The following is an 18008-nucleotide window of genomic DNA, read 5'->3' on the forward strand; positions in this document are numbered from 1 at the left end:
CTGAATAACACCTATTGAACGTTTATGGAGCAGTAAATTTAACTCGGATGCAAATTGCACGCACACATAGACAGAACGGACAGTTCTGTCGCTTTTACTGGCCACTTAAAATTTAATTTGGCCCGCGACCCTTGCACTAACCGATCGCGAATGTTCGCTCGGAGGGTCGGCCGCGGGTGTTAAATTTCAATTACACTTTTGCAAAAATTTCGGTTCGTTTTACGAGACGACTCATCGACCGTAACCGGCCCGGGTGATTTATGGCAACGATCTCGGCGCATGTTAAATGTTATATTTCCCTTCATTTTATTTTTATTCCTTTTCAACCCGTTATTTTTATTATTGCCCCTGCGATGTTTTTTGTTTTTCAGCTGTGGTGTTTTGTTTTTTGAAATGGAACCCACTCCCTAGGTTTCAATGTCCCTCCTGGTGGTGATGCGTTCAGATTTGTGGGGTTATAAAATTCGGTGTTTTCTAATTTTTATGGCCCGTATAACGCATTGTTTTGAATTTTTACGCCTTTTTTTATTAAAAAAATGCCAAAAAAGTAAATTGATTTAGTTCTAGGTTTCAGTTAAAGACGAAAACTTTAAAAAAATAAATAAATAGCTCTAATTAAATTGAAAAATTTCACCATTACTTTTTCAGGTTATTTCTCCCTCGGGTACAAGCTATGACCGAGAGTGACTCATGGGTCGCTTTATGGCGTAAACATCCAGCTCATGTGCGGTGTTATTGGATCATTTTTCAACCGCCCTTTTTCAACTTTCCGGGCACTGTTCTTACCCACCTTTTTTGTTCCTTCCTTTGATTCTTTTTGTCGTTCATCGGCTATAAAACGATCGAGCGTCCGTTTACTCTTCGAAATTAAAGTAATTATCGGAAAATTTGTCGTTGGTCATTTTAAACTGAAATGAGCTTCCGTTTCAAACTGAACTTTTTTTAATTACGTTCGTTTCTCTCGCGTTATTGGCACTTTCAAGACCAGTTTCCGTTATTAATGTCCATTGTTTCGAAACGAAATTGGTTTACGGTTCTTGACGGTATTGGCGGTATTAAATTAAAACTGTCGAAACTAAATTCGTTTACTCAATTTTATGTGGTTCAAATTGTAACGTCGTAATCTTGACCTATGTAAAGTTAGCCTCCAATTTTTCTAACCCTAATTATGAGTATAGCAAGAGAAACTCTCCACCGATATTGATGAACAATATCTCATTCGATTAGCAATAATTTCTTTTATCTAAAGTGCAAAATGTCAAATCTCAATTCTTTCCTGTTAACCTTGTAGGACACTCAGAATTACAGCGCGTTCGGCATTTTGTCTAGCCCACAATAAGAAAAAATTAATTTAGTTAACCCTTAAAGAAATCATGTAAGAAACAGCGCTATAGATATAATTGACAGTTTGATCTCCTCGTGGAAAGGAACCAAGTGGGACCAAGTGTGTGGTTCTAATTAGCACTATGCACGATTATGCTGAAGTTGATGATATTTCAAGCAAACCAAATGTTATTTTGAAATACAATAAACATAAAGGTGGAGTAGATGTGGTGGATCAACTCTGCGCTAATTATACCGTTGCCAGAAAAACGCACAGATGGCCATTGGCTATCATTTTCTCGCTGCTGAACATCGCTGGAAAAATCAGCTTCGCCGATTTTTCTTGAAAACCCTCGCAATCTCTCTAATGAAACCTCATCTACAACATCGACAAATGATCAAATCTCTACCAGTTCATGCGAAAGCAATCATAAAAAGGTTGTTACCACAAAGAGAACCAGAAGTAACTAGTGATGAACGCAGGGGAAAGAAACGGGGGCGAAGTACTTTATGTGGAAGGTCAAAAAACAATTACAACCGTAACATGTTCGAAATGTTGTCAGTTTACATGTCGGAATCAAACAAGTCTTATAAAAAATATTTGCATAAGTTGTACAAATAAATATGAAGATTCTGATCAAGAATAATTTAAGCACGTTAGAGTTGTTGACTGCTTTCAGAGTTTGAATTGTATTTCTTTTTTTTTTTAATTTATAGATATTTATGAAATGGTTTATTTATTTTGTTTAAGGATTAATTATCAATTTCTGTTCGTTGATTTTCATAATATATATATTTATATACATATATTTTTTTTGTTTAGTAAAGTTTAATAAATTTTATTTCTGCTCTAAACAATATTCTTTTTCATCTAAAAAAGTAAGTTATAGTATTCTTGCATCTACAATAGAGTAGACCGCCCGTGTCTTATTGTTAAGAGATATCACCCGTGCCTTTAAGGGTTAATCTAAGGAACATTTTAGAACAAAAATTATAACAAATTTTATTCTTAACAATATTGCTCTTACACCTTTACTCTCAAATGCATTAATATTGAGAAAAATTCGAAAAACTGAAAATTAGATGAAACCGTGGTTTTACATATTGTTGTTTGTGGAGCACACCGGATTCGAGACGTTTTAGAAGAAAAGTTTTGGTATAAAAGTTGTAGAAAACTTCATTCTTAACAATATTGCTCTTCTACACTTTTGCTCTCAGATGCTTTAATATTGAGAAAAATTTGAAAAAGTGAAAATTAGATGAAATCGTGGTTCTACACATTGTTGTTTGTAGAGCACACCGGATTCGGGACGTTTTAGAAGAAAAGTTTTGGTATAAAAGTTGTAGAAAACTGCATTCTTAACAATATTGCTCTTTTACACTTTTGCTCTCAGATGCTTTCATATTGAGAAAAATTTGAAAATGTGAAAATTAGGTGAAATCGTGGTTTTACATATTGTTGTTTGTAGAGCACACCGGATTCGGGACGTTTTAGAAGAAAAGTTTTGGTATAAAAGTTGTAGAAAACTTCATTCGTAACAATATTGCTCTTTTACACTTTTGCTCTCAGATGCTTTAATATTGAGAAAAATTTGTAAATGTAAAAATTAGGTGAAATCGTGGTTTTACATATTGTTGTTCGTAAAGCACACCGAATTAGGGACGTTTTAGAAGAAAAGTTTTGGTATAAAAGTTGTAGAAAACTCCATTCTTAACAATATTGGTCTTTTACGCTTTTGCTATCAGATGCTTTAATATCGAGAAAAATTCGAAGAAGTGAAAATTAGATGAAATCGTGGTTTTACATATTGTTGTTGATAGATCACGGGGTTCGGGCCGTCTTAGAAAAAAAGTTTTAGAATAAAAATTGTAGAAAACTTCATTCTTAACAATATTGCTCTTTTACACTTTTGCTCTCAGATGCATTAATATTGAGAAAAATTTGAAAATGTGAAAATTAGGTGAAATCGTGGTTCTACACATTGTTGTTTATAGATCCACACCGGATTCGGGACATTTTAGAAGAAAATTTTTGCTATAAAAGTTGTAGAAAACTGCATTCTTAACAATATTGCTCTTTTACACTTTTGCTCTCAGATGCTTTAATATTGAGAAAAATTTGAAAAAGTGAAAATTAGATGAAATCGTGGTTCTACATATTGTTGCTTGTAGAGCACACCGGATTCGGGACGTTTTAGAAAAAAAGGTTTGGTATAAAAGTTGTAGAAAACTGCATTCTTAACAATATTGCTCTTTTACACTTTTGCTCTCAGATGCATTAATATTGAGATAAATTCAAAAAAGTGAAAATTGGATGAAATAGTGGTTTTAAAATATTTATTCTCAAATTAAATTAGTCTCCACACTGATTCACTGATTTTCAAGAAGGATGGAGCTGATTGTATGGAACAATTTTTCAAATAATACATATTTAAATTTAGATTGTTAACAATTTTCGTTAACAACATTTTTTGATGTTATTATTAAATAACGATCTACACTGATTCACTGATTTTTAAGAAAAAGGTAGTTATAGCTTATACCGAAAAAAAATTTAAATAATAGTTGTTTGAAATTAGATTCGGTACAATTTTTCTTAACAAAATTTGTTGATATCACTATCAAATAGTGATCTACACTGATTCACTAATAGTTAAGAAAAACATAATCATTGCTTGTATCGAAAAATGTTTCAAATAATAGTTGTTTGAAATTACATTCTTAACAACTTTTCTTAATAACTTTTTTTGATAATTTTATTAAATAACGATCTACACTGATTCACTGATTTTCAAAATAATAGTAATTATTGTTTGGATCGAAAAATGTTTCAAATAATAGTTGTTTGAAACTAGATTCTTAACAACTTTTCTTAATAACTTTTTTTGATATTATTATTAAATACCGATCTACACTGATTCACTGATTTTTAAGAAAAAAGTTATAGCTTATATCGAAAAATGTTTCAAATAATAGTTGTTTGAAATTACATTCTTAACAACTTTTCTTAATAACATTTTTTGATATCTTTATTAGATAACGATCTACACTGATTCACTAATTTTAAAAATAATAGTAATTATTATTTGTATCAAAAAATGTTTCGAATAATAGTTGTTTGAAATCAGACTCTTAACAATTTTTTTTAAGAACATTCTTTAATATTTTCAATAAATGAATCTCCACACTGATTCACTGATTTTCAAAAAAGAGTAATTGTTGTTTGGATCGAAAAATGTTTCAAATAAAAGTTATTTGAAACTAGACTGATTCACTGTTTTTTAAGAAAAAAGTAGTTATAGCTTATATCGAATGATATGAAAATGTTTCAAATAATAGTTGTTTGAAATTACATTCTTAACAACTTTTCTTAATAACATTTTTTGATATCTTTATTAGATAATGATCTACACTGATTCACTAATTTTCAAAATAATAGTAATTATTATTTGTATCGAATAATGTTTCGAATAATAGTTGTTTGAGTTTGAGTCAGATTCTTAACAATTTTTCTTAACAACATTTTTTAATATTTTCAATAAATGAGTGTCCACACTGATTCACTGATTTTCAAAAAAGAGTAATTGTTGTTTGTATCGAAAAATGTTTCAATTAATAGTTGTTTGAAATTACATTCTTAACAACTTTTCTTAATAACATTTTTTGATATCTTTATTAAATAACGATCTACACTGATTCACTAATTTTCAAAATGATAGTAATTATAGTTTGTATCGAAAAATGTTTCAAATAATAGTTGTTTGAAATTCAATTCTTAACAATTTTTTGATATTTGCATTTATTAGCGTTTTACACTGATTCACTAATTTTCAAAAAGTGTAAACATCGTTGGCGTAGAAACAATTTTCAAATAACAGTTGACTAAATTGATTGAATTCTTAATAATTAATCTTTATTGCAGTTTTTGATATTTTTATTAAATAGTGCCCCACACTGAATCACTAATTTTCACGAAAAACAATAATTATTAGCACATTTATATATTAATGGTTTAAAATTAGATTTTTCATATTTTTTAAAAATAAATTTTGATATTTTCGTTAAAAAGTGCTCTACACTAATTCACTGACTTTCAAAAAGGAGCAACAGCGGATTGTATTGAAAAATGTTTCAAATAATTCACAAAATCTCTTTATCAAAAGGTATTGATGCGGAAAAGAGCGGAGAAAGGTGATTTTCCCGGCTTGGAAAATCTGGATGGTTGAAGGAACACGTACGTTGGATAAAATGTCAATATTTGAACGTCAAACAAGGTGAACGTCGATGAAAACGGCGAGTTAAAAGGCCCGGCGAGGAAACGAGAAATCACGCGGATCATTATCTTACCTACTTTCCCAAGTTTCGCTCTCAGAAATTTGTTTGAAAATTTTAACCCCCAACTTTCCCTCTTGAAAAACACCTCGAAGTAAATCTAATTATTTACTACGAATTAAAATGATTTACAACCACAACGTTATTCTAGTTGACCTCTTTCTTTAGTTTCGTTTTATGGTGATCTTTCAATTTATTTCGCATCGCGTTTTGTTACTTTTACAACATACTTAATGTTTACTATCCAATTAATTCCTGTTTCTGATTGTGTATAGCGAAAAAAGGTAGAAAATCATTTTTGTCATTTAGGGGTTGAATTCAGTAAATTGGGGTTGAAAAAGCTGACCCTCGCCTTATCAAGAACGACCCGAAAACTAACAGCTTTGATACATACTTAATCTTTGTCAGCAGAAGAAGCGATATGACCTTCTGGTGTTAGCTTTAAGGGGGTGAAAATCTCCTGAGGATTTCTACGTAATACGTAGGGTTAAAATGGGGTGGTGTTTAATAAAAAAAGAAAGCAACAACGAAAACAACCCCCGAAAGTCAAAAGTTCACGTTCCGTTACTTCCCCGTCATAGTGTAAGGGTAGAGGAAGAATAAGGGTTCTTTGGCACGCCATATCTTCCTGACATAATAATTGCTGCCATCGCCTGACCACCCCTATTCCACGCACTCCTTGAATCGGGGTAAATGGAAAACATGAAAACTATTTTGGGGAGTATTAGATTTCGTTGATGTCTTGGGAATTAATTTTTAGTTTCCATGGAGGGTCGAAAATGTCTCTAAGGAAATTTAAAACATAGAAAAAATAATTTAGGGGTCATTAAATTGTTTTTTTTTTTTGTTTTATTTCGATGGAAATATTAAGGGGGAAATATTTTTACCCCAAAATGATTTTTATTGGTTTTATTATTAAATCGTGTTCTTATGAGGCGTTTCGACTCATATCGGCAATCATAACGCGCCCTCTTGCCTATTTGTAGCGAACAGTCGAGTCGTCGCGTCGATCGAAGGGGGTGGTATATCCGAACCAACCCCCATCGACGATTTCGCGTCAATGGCACGAAACCCATTCTATTTTCTCGCTTCGTTGCTAACGTACTGATGGCAGCAAACTGTGGAAATCCTAACACCCCAGTTTTTTTCTTGGTGTATTTTATAATATGTTGAAGTTTGATAACTTCTGCTAAGACATAACAATATTATATTCTGCATACAAGTTTCTTGCTGCATTGACCTGGTTACTTCAACCACCCTATAACCGTCTAAGGTTATCCAAGGTAAACACAGCCCTTCTAATATCCACACCGATCATTAAGTAAGTTGGAGGTTAGGGTGTTTCTTACCCCGTAATTATGCTAATTAAATTCCTTGACCGACGGTCTCCATCGAGTTACGTGGTGTTTAAGATCCCATTTTCCGACCTCACCCCCTCACAATACAAACTCACCTCGTAGATGCACTCGATGGTTCGCGACGTTGGTTGTGGAATCAATAGGGGGCGAGTTTCGAAAGCCGTAAAGGGGGTTGAATGGGGTCCCATTCGCTCTTATTACCATAAATCCCGGTGACATCCAGACGATAATTTCCTTAATCAGGTTAGGAACGGCGTCAGGGATGAATTATGTAGTTTATAATTGGTTGATTGAATTCGGGGTGAAATAGTGCTGGGTTTGGTTTTGGTTCATAATTGAAATCGTTAATTTGTTTATTACACAAACAGTTTAAGTTAATTTAATCGTTTTATTTTTTCGGGGCTAAATAGATAGTCTTTTATTTATGACAAGAAATATTTCATTCGAAAGCTTAGTCACTGAATTAAAAAGAAAATTAAGTTCAGATAATTTGTTTTCTTCTAGCTAATTTATGTGATGATTTGAGTCACATGGTGTTATTGTGGTGATAGAAGAGGATATCTTGTAAATATTAAAATTTATCTTATTTTCATTCTTGTTCAAAGAAAGGTATAAAAAATGTAATACTTTGCTCTTTTCCATTTCAATAGTAAATTGTAATTTGTTATGCAATTGATTACGATATTTGTGAAAAGCTTCCAAATTCTTCAACTCGCCCTCCCATATGCAAAAAATGCCATCTACATACCCCCTGACTATATGTCTTTATAGGGTCTTCTTTTCAGTTATAATGTAATGATTTTCATAATGATCCAAAAATATTTGTGCTTTAAGATTTGATTGAAGTCACTCTCACATTTGTATCATTTTCAAAATGATCTGAACCAGAAGAACCACAATACTGTCTTTTACGTCACCACAGATAACGAACTGTTGAGAATCAGGTTATGTGAGTATTGAGCGATAAACAACTTTAATCCCAGAGATGAAATAATAAAAACAAAAACTGGATTTCTCATAAAGTCAGAATGCGTTAAAAATCAACTAAAATTAAATTGATCAAAACTACAAGAACAAAAAATTATTTCAAGCTTTAAAGAATCAAATTCAAATAACATCGAAAAAAAACTACCAGCGACATCCTATTCAGCAGTAATTGCTATTGTTGACCTCGAAGTTACAGACAGTGAAATAAGCGAACTGTTAATTTCATTACAAGTTAAGCATAGATTCTGCAAGAGAATTATATCCAAAATAACTCAAAGTCCATCCTATAAAATGAGAATAATTACCAGATGCAAGCACTTTCCAGTCGTTGGAAGTTTGACTCCTGCTCCAATCCCAGTTGCATGCTCTAAATGTAACTCTCTTCTGCATACTACAGGCAATTGTAAGCAATCAATAAAATGCAGCAAATGTGAAGGCAAGAATAACACCACATTATGCACCTATTATTAGAAATAGGCCAAAAGCCCCAATTGCTGGAATTCCAAACGTAAAAATCCAGAATACACCAACCATTTACTATTCATGATCATATAGTGGAAAACTCTGATAATAAAATCAAGAGCTGATCAACCAATTAAGACGAAGATTTATAGAAGCATACAATGTCGATACAATTCTTTCATTCTCGGGAAGCTAATTGTACATTATTATGCTTGATTTGGAGAACCCCAACGCAATTTCACCCACGGAACCAATCAATGGAAAACAAGCAACAATACCACAACCTTCCAATGGATAATATCAGATACTCCAACATCAATAACTACCATCGGAAAGCTTATTTAATAGATAACTATTTGAATTACTCATCCTATGCAGTGTGCTTTATTTGCAGAAACAAAATCCAAAGAACATCAAATTTTAAAACTGGACTGTAGTGGAAAAAATATCTGAAATCGGCAATGTTAATATCAGAAGAGGCTCTGTAGTACTAATTCACCCATCTCTAGCGGTCAAACATGAAAATAACCAGATTAAACGAATGCACACACTTTTCGTTTCCATTTGGGAAAGAAAAACTACACATTTTCCTGGTAAATATTCACCCATATAATGGAATACATCTAACAAACTTCCTCAATCAGACTGGATACAAGGAAATAGCTACACCACCTGTATTTATCATGCAGGCCAATACCAACACTACGCCTGATTTAGTAATAGGCTCACCAAGCATATATCCTCTCATCCATGCTCTAGAAATAATAACAGATCTTGGTTCAGACTACCTCAGCATAGATTTTCAACTAAACACCCCACCATACTCCTCAATAGTAGACATTCCACTCCACATTAATATTAATTTATGCAATATCGAAAACCTAAACAATGACATGACAAATTACATCCATAACAATCCTGCTATTAATCCAAGTCCTATTACTCCTTCCCACTCCCTCCTTATATCCTAACGTTAATTAAACGTAAAAGATACATGTACCGAGAATTCAGAAGAAATGAAGATGCTGACACCAAGAAGAGAATTAATGAGCTTAGTAAAAGTATTCACAAGTTAATATGGCAATTCAGATCTTCCAGATTTATTGAAGCTTGTAATAATATCAACCAAAGTAAGGGAAAATCGTTCTGGAATGAAGTCAAAAAACTGTCAAAATACAAAAAAAGAACATCCAGCCCGTTTATCTTATAGATCCAGCTGATGGCTCCAGCTGTAACACTGATTTCGAGAAGGCACAAGTACATGTAAAACCACTTATTCGATAACGATCATCACGATCAGATTGAAGACTGGTTTACAGCGTTTGACAACATTGCACAAATTTCTAGTAACAGATTTAATGTCGACGAAGATGAATATTAGGAATTGTTAAGCAAAGGAAAAAATACTTCGGCCGGCTATGATAAGCTGACATGAACAATTTTTAGACAATTACATCCTAACATTCATGCACATGTAAAAGACATATTCAACTTTTATTTCCAAAATCAATACTTTCTTAATGAATGGAAAACTGGGACAGTAGTATGCATCCCAAAAAAGACTCGAACCTACAAACGTCTTCTGGTTATCGTCCTATAACGTTGCTTCCTATAATCGGGAAAATGTTTGAAAATATTATTAAAAAACGACTGCTAATGTATGTTGAAGATAAGATTCCACATCATCAGTTTGGATTTAGATCAGGGAAATCGATTATACATCCACTAGCTATTCTTACTTCAAATCTACACACTTGTCGCTTGGAGCAAATAAAATCAGCAACTTTTTTTCTAGACATACAAAAAGCGTTTGACTCAGTGTGGCAAAATGGTCTGATTTGCAAATTACATAAATTAAACGTTCCACCTGAGTTACTTAAATTACTGTAAAATTTTTTAAAAGATCGTTCTTTTCGAGTAAGAATAAATGAAACCTTCTCGGATGAATTCCAAATTCAACAAGGCGTACTCGCCGCTCTCACCAATACTATACAATGCTTTTGCATATGACATGATGGAAATTTCCGCGCTGTCTACCGATCTATATATGCTGCAATATGCCGACGACACTGCACTAATAGCGCATGGGAAGAAAGTTAAAACAGCCATAGTAGCATTACAAGAAGCAACTAACAAAATAACTAAATGGTGCTCTTCCTGGAAAATTAACATAAACTCTTCAAAAACACAATTTCTAATAACATTCCATAGGATAACAGATAATTCTCCATCAGTATACATCACACAGACGCAAATCAGTCCTTCAGCGAACATCATATACCTGGGTATAATCTTTGACAGCATAGTGAAGTTCCACATACCACATTTTAAATTGTCGGATGAAGAAAAAAAGAGATATAATAAAGTGATGGAAGAGTTTGAGATGTATTTGAATCCAAAGGCAAATGTTGTGTATGAAAGGTTCAAATTTTATAAGAAAAAACAACTGGAAGGCGAATCATTTGACAGTTTCCTACAAGAGCTAGTGAAAACATGCAACTTTACAGATGCCGATGAAATGGTAAGAGATAGAGTTGTATTAGGAATATATGATAAAGGATTGCAAGAGAAATTGTTAAGCCATCAGGAATTAACAATGGAAAGGTCTATGGAAAGTTGTAAAGCGTTTGAAGCGACAAAAACAAGATGTAAAGATGTTCAAGAATCAGTGGATAAAAAAGTAGAAGTAGTAAGAAAAAAGTTTGGTTTTCAGTAGAAGAATGATGAAAAACAAACAAACAAAAAAAAAAGATGAGTTTAAAAAAGAAGAATTCAAATGCAAAAGATGTTTGATGAGACACAAGTATAAAGAATGCCCAGGCTATGGAAAAGTATGCAATAATTGTAAAAAATATAATCATTTTACTATTGCCTGCAAAGCAAAAAGTGTTTATACAGTAAAAAACGACATAGAGAGTAGTGAAGAAGAAGAATACACAGTGGGACTAGTAAAAATTGGTCAAGTGAGACAAAAAGAGAAAGAAAAGAATGGAAGCAATAGAAGTTGAAAATAATCCAGTAGAATTTAAAATTGACACAGGGGCAGAAGTCAATATATTGCCAAAAGAAAGACTAAAAACTGGAAAAAACAAAAAATGGAAAAAACGGGTATTATATTAAAAGCCTATGGTGGAAAAAAGTATAAACCGATGGGAATTGTAAACATGACCTGTAGATTTAAACACATTGTTAAAAATATTAGCTTTGTAATAGTAGATATAAAAACAAAACCAATATTAGGATTAGAGTCTTGTGAGTTGTTCGAATTAATTAAGTTAGCTAGTGTCAACATAATAGATAAGATTAAATCAAAAGAAGTGTTTGTAAAGGCATATCCTAAGTTGTTTGAAGGGTTAGGAAGAATTAAATCAAAAGTAGGATTCAAAATTAATCCAGATTTTCTAAAAGTGATAAGACAACCACGAAGAAACTATTGAAGAACAAGCTAGATGAACTGTGTAAAAGAGAAATTATACAAGAAGTAGAAGAAAACAATTGTGATTGGGTAAGCAACTTAGTAATTGTTGAAAAACCTGATGGTACAATTAGATTGTGTATTGATCCAATGGATCTAAATAAAGCTATAGTAGTATTTCCTAATTCCAACTTTAGATGTATGTTAAATTGTCCGGTATAAACATATATACTGTATTAGATTTTAAAGATGGATACTATTAGTTGGAATTAAACGATGAATGTAGTAATGTCTGTGCATTCAGTACGCCATTTGAAACTTATAAATTTAAAAGATTGCCTTTTGGTTTGGAATGTGTACCGGAAATTTTTTAAAAAATTAATTATCGGACGAGTATTAACCCAGTTCGAGTGACATCACTACTGCCAGTGAAATAAGTGTATCAACAAAATATCGCAAGGTAGAGAAATCATGTGAAAGATTAAGGCAATGTGAAAGATTGGGTAATAACAAAGATATGGAAATTTTGTGAGATATTATCGTGTGAATGGGACTAATGCAATTGCCACGGGAATGTGACATTTCAACAATAATGAAGATGCAAGCTTTTCTAATGATAGAGTCCGAATGTTGACACCTTTGATGAAAAAAATAGCAGAAAGATTTCAGGAAATTCAAACAGCGCATAAAAAAACAAGAAACAAATTCGTCATCTCATACACGTATACAAGTTATGCACCACAGGTGGATACATAAGAAGAAGATGCCAATGCTTCTTCAAATGTTATTTTATCATTATTAAAGAACCTTCTAGATTCTGGAAGAACAGTCTATAACGATAACTATTACGCAAACGTTTACTTAGCCAAAATACTGCTTGAAAGGCGTACACATCTTGTAGGAACGTAAGAGCAAACAGAAAATTAAATTCAAAAGATGTTTTGAATAAAAAACTGAAAAAACATGAAATGATAACCCAAGAAAGCACTTGTGGTATTGTAATGCTAAAATGGAAAGATACTCATGATGTGCTGTTACTCACAACAAAACATACTGACGAGATCATTCGAGTTCAACAACGTGGAAAGGAAATAGAAACCCTTTAGTTATTTTTGACTACAATAAGTTGAAAGCTTATATTGACTTATCTGACCAGCTAAAAGCATATTTGCATTACCTAAGAAGAGGTACTAAATGGTATCGAAAATTAGGTATTGAACTAATTTTAGGTTCTGCGTTAGTCAATGCATTTTTATTATTCAAAGAAATTACACAGAATAAGATAATAAGAACAGTTTGCCGAAACACTCTTATCTACGAATAACCTGCCTGAAAAAACAAATGACTTACATAAATTGAAAGAACACCAGAGAAATCGATGTGTGGTTTGCTATGCCAACAATACAGAACAGTTGGGTAGAAATGTAGCTCAAAATAATGCAACCACAAGCAAGTGATGTTGTCCAGCTTGTAATAATTCCATGTTTTTTTTTTTATTCATAATGCAAAAAAAAGTTTTTCGTCATTCTAATGGTAGATCACGGGATTTGAAAGAGATTTCGCATCCAGCATGTTCTTGTTGGTTAGGGATTAAACTTTCGAAGGAGATATTTTTTATCGAAATCGGTTGAGAGGTTGTCTTATTACAATCAAAATACTATAGATGTAAAATCTTATGTAATTGGGGGTTAACTTCGCACAGGTCTAGAGGCTATGTACCTATCAAAAGTAAAGAAACCTCCCTTTACGAGATGTTGTAGTCCCTATTTCATTTTCACTTTTGATTATTGTTGACACACGCAAGACGAGTTAGAGTAGGAGAGAAGACGATCTCCCCAAGTATTACATTTTGTATTTGCACAAAGATGAGGAAACTGAGGGTAGAGGGTGGTTGACACAACGTTGACGTTTTCTTTGATGTTTAAAGGTTTAAGATTCTGAAAATGATTTCGTTTTTATCCATTTTCTTTTTCGTACGAATTATAACACAATCTTCTTTTACCATTCTTATATTTTATTCAAAATCCATTAGGGGGGGTTGGAAAATAAGTTTTACCTTGCCGCCAGGAAAACAAATGGCAACGATAATGACCAAAAACAAACAAAAGCACATCGAAGGAGCGAAAACAAATGAATTTTCTCCTCGCAAAAGGGATAAAGGGGGTAAATCGCCAAATGCGCCCTTTTTAATTGCCTCGAACGCCAACCGGTTTGCGGCGAATTGAACTGTACTTACCGGAAGAGGAGGGAATCGGGTGGTTTGAAACGTTAATTCCACTTTTATTTCCAACCCCCTAACGAAAGATGGCGTTCTGACCATCACCCCTCCTCGCGTTTTCACCTTTAATTTACGAAAATGTTGGTTGAGGCAATTTCCGAAGGGTTTTAATCGTTAATGAAGAGAGGAATAGTCGGATATTTATCTTTTTGAAAAAAAAAAAAAAATAGGTGATTATTGGAATTGTTGGTGGGTGGGGTTTAAGGGTGGTTCCAAGATGGGGGTGAATTAACGGTTTACCGAGGATGTATCGACGATTAATTAACGGTCTAATTAAATTGCCAGAGGAGAAGTCGATAAGTTGAAAACGGGGTCTTTTGTGGCCTGTTTCACAATATAAATTACCTTAGACGGTTTCCGACCGTTTTCGACTCGCTTAGTTTACGTTTTAATGGATGTATTTTAAATGTTGTATAAATCATTAATTAAAACCGCCCTGTTAACTTCAAAACTTTCAAATTTTCATTCAATTTAAAATAAACAAGAAAAAAATTTTGCAAGAATTTGTATATTTTTGTTTGAATTCGATGAAATTATTCACTTCTTTAAAGACCAAAATTAGTGAATCAGTGTGGGTTGTTATTAGATAAACGTTTCAAAAAATTTTATTAAGAAAAATTGTTAAGAATCTAATTTTAGATAACCATTATTTGAAATATTTTTTGATATCTTCAATTATTACTCATTTCTGAAAGTCAGTGAATTAGTGTAGAGCACTAACTAATCAAAATAACAAAAAATGCCATTAAGAAAAGTTGTTTGTAAGTTTATTTCAAGCATCTATTATTTGAAACATTTTTCGATTCAAGCAATAATTACGTTTGTATTCAAAATTAGTGAATCAGTGTAGAGCACAATTAATGCTAATATCATAGAAGCTCTAAAACCCCTAAACCCTTAAATCATAAAATGTTATTAAGAAAAATTGTTTGAAACCTTATTTCAATCAACTATTATTTGAAACACTTTTCGATCAAAGCAATAATTACGTTTGTGTTCAAAGTCAGTGAATCAGTGTAGAGCACAAACTAATCACAATGGCGAAAAATGTCATCAAGAAAAATTGTTACTAATATGTGTTGAAAATCAGTTAATCGGTGTAGCTGGTTATTTAATAAAAATATCAAAGCAAGTTATTAGGAGAGACTGTTAACGATTTAGTTTCAAGCAACTTTTACCTGAAACATAAAAAATAATTACTTATGTATTGAAAATCAGTGAATCGGTGTGGCTGGTTATTTAATAAAAATATCAAAAAATGTTATTAAGAAAAATTATTAAGGATCTAATTTCAAACAACTATTGTTTGAGACATTTTTGGATTCAATCAATATTTACTGTTTTATGAAAATCAGTGAATCAGTGTAGAGCACATTTTTTTTAGTTGTATCAAAAAATGTTTCAAGTAACAGTTACTTGAAATAAGATTTCAAACAATTTTTGTTAATAACTTTCTTTGATATATTCATTAATTTCGTTTCTACACTGATTCACTGATTTTGTACAGAAAAGTAATAATGACTTGAATCAAAAAATGTTTCAAATAATAGTAGTTTGAAATTAGATCGTTAACATTTTTTCCTAATAAAATTTTTTGATATTTTTATTAAATTACGAGCTACACTGATTCACTTATTTTCAACAAAAAAGTAATTTTTAGTTGTATCAAAAAAATTTTCAAGTAATAGTTGCTTAAAATAAGATTTCAAACAATTTTTCTTAATAACTTTCTTTGATATTTTCATTAATTTCGTTTCTACACTGATTCACTGAATTTCAAAATGGAGTAATTATCGATTATATCGAACAATGTTTCAAACAATAGTTGCTTGAAATAAAGCTTCCAACAATTTTTCTTAATAAATTTTTTTGATACTTACTTTAATTAGTGCTCTACACTAATTCACTGATTTTCATAAAACAGTAAATATTGATTATATCCAAAAATGTTTCAAATGATAGTTGCTTGAAATTGAGTTCTTAACAAGTTTTCTTAATAATATTTCCTGATATTTTCATTAAATAACGAACTACACTGATTCACTGATTTTCTACAGAAAAGTAATAATAACTTGAATCAACAAATTTTTCAAATAATAGTTGTTTGAAATTAGATCGTTAACATTTTTTCCTAATAACATTTTACGATATGTTTATTAAACAACGAGCTACTGATTCACTTATTTTCAACACTAAAGTAATTTTCGGTTATATCAAAAAATGTTTCAAGTAATAGTTGCTTGAAATACGATTTTAAACAATTTTTCTTAATAACTTTCTTTGACATTTTTATTAATTTCATTTCTACACTGATTCACTGAATTTCAAAAAGGAGTAATTATCGATTATATCGAACAATATTTCAAACAATAGTTGCTTGAAATAAAGCTTCCAACAATTTTTCTTAATACATTTTTTTAATACTTACTTTAATTAGTGCTCTACACTGATTCACTAATTTTCATAAAACAGTAAATATTGATTATATCCAAAAATGTTTCAAATGATAGTTGCTTGAAATTGAGTTCTTAACAAGTTTTCTTAATAATATTTCCTGATATTTTCATTAAATAACGAACTACACTGATTCACTGATTTTCTACAGAAAAGTAATAATGACTTGAATCAAAAAATTTTTCAAATAATAGTTGTTTGAAATTAGATCGTTAACATTTTTTCCTAATAACATTTTACGATATGTTTATTAAACAACGAGCTACACTGATTCACTTATTTTCAACACTAAAGTAATTTTTAGTTGTATCAAAAAATGTTTCAAGTAATACTTGCTTGAAATAAGATTACAAACAATTTTTCTTAATAACTTTCTTTGATATTTTCATTAATTTCATTTCTACACTGATTCACTGAATTTCAAAATGGAGTAATTATCGATTATATCGAACAATGTTTCAAACAATAGTTGCTTGAAATAAAGTTTTCAACATTTTTTCGTAATACATTTTTTTAATACTAACTTTAATTAGTGCTCTACACTGATTCACTGATTTTCATAAAACAGTAAATATTGATTATATCCAAAAATGTTCCAAATCATAGTTGCTTGAAATTGAGTTCTTAACAATTTTTCTTAATAATATTTTTTGATATTTTTATTACATAACGAACTACACTGATTCACTGATATTCTACAGAAAAGTAATAATGATTTTTCAAAAAATGTTTCAAGTAATAGTTGTTTGAAATAAGATTTCAAACAATTTTTCTTAATAACTTTCTTTGGTATTTTCATTAATTTCGACACTAATTCACTGAATTTCAAAAAATCGGAGATTTTTAACACAAAAGTAATTTTTAGTTGTATGAAAAAATGTTTCAAGTAATAGTTGCTTAAAATAAGATTTCAAACAATTTTTCTTAATAAAATATTTTGATATTTGTATTAATTAGTGCTCTACACTGATTCACTGCTTTGCAAAAAGAGTAAACATTGATTGTATCCAAAAATGTTTCAAATAATAGTTGCTTAAAATTCAATTCTTAACAATTTTTATTAATAATATTGGTATTTCCATAAATTAGTGCTCTACACTGATTCACTAATTTGCAAAAAAGGGTAAATATTGATTGTATCCGAAAATGTTTCAAATAATAGTTACTTAAAATTGAATTCTTAACAATTTTTCTTAATAATTTTTTTTGATATTTGCATTAATTAGTGCTCTACACTGATTCACTGATTTTCAAAAAAGAGTAAATATTGATTGTATCGAAAAATGTTTCAAATAATAGTTGCTTAAAATTGAATTCTTAACAATTTTGCTTAATAGTTTGAGTTAATATATTTACAACCCCATTAGGGGAGAGGTGGGTGTCGTTTCCGTTAGGATTA

General features: G+C 31.1%; 1 protein-coding gene across 1 annotated transcript in view; it reads right to left on the bottom strand.

The window, feature by feature from the left end:
- The window catches only part of LOC111417634 (Semaphorin 2a), a 384677-nt gene that overhangs the window by 117332 nt on the left and 249337 nt on the right, over positions 1 to 18008 (bottom strand). The gene's annotated exons all lie outside the window — the stretch shown is intronic.

The sequence above is a fragment of the Onthophagus taurus genome, chromosome 3 (genome assembly GCF_036711975.1).
Source record: "Onthophagus taurus isolate NC chromosome 3, IU_Otau_3.0, whole genome shotgun sequence".
Taxonomy (NCBI): Eukaryota; Metazoa; Arthropoda; class Insecta; order Coleoptera; family Scarabaeidae; genus Onthophagus; species Onthophagus taurus.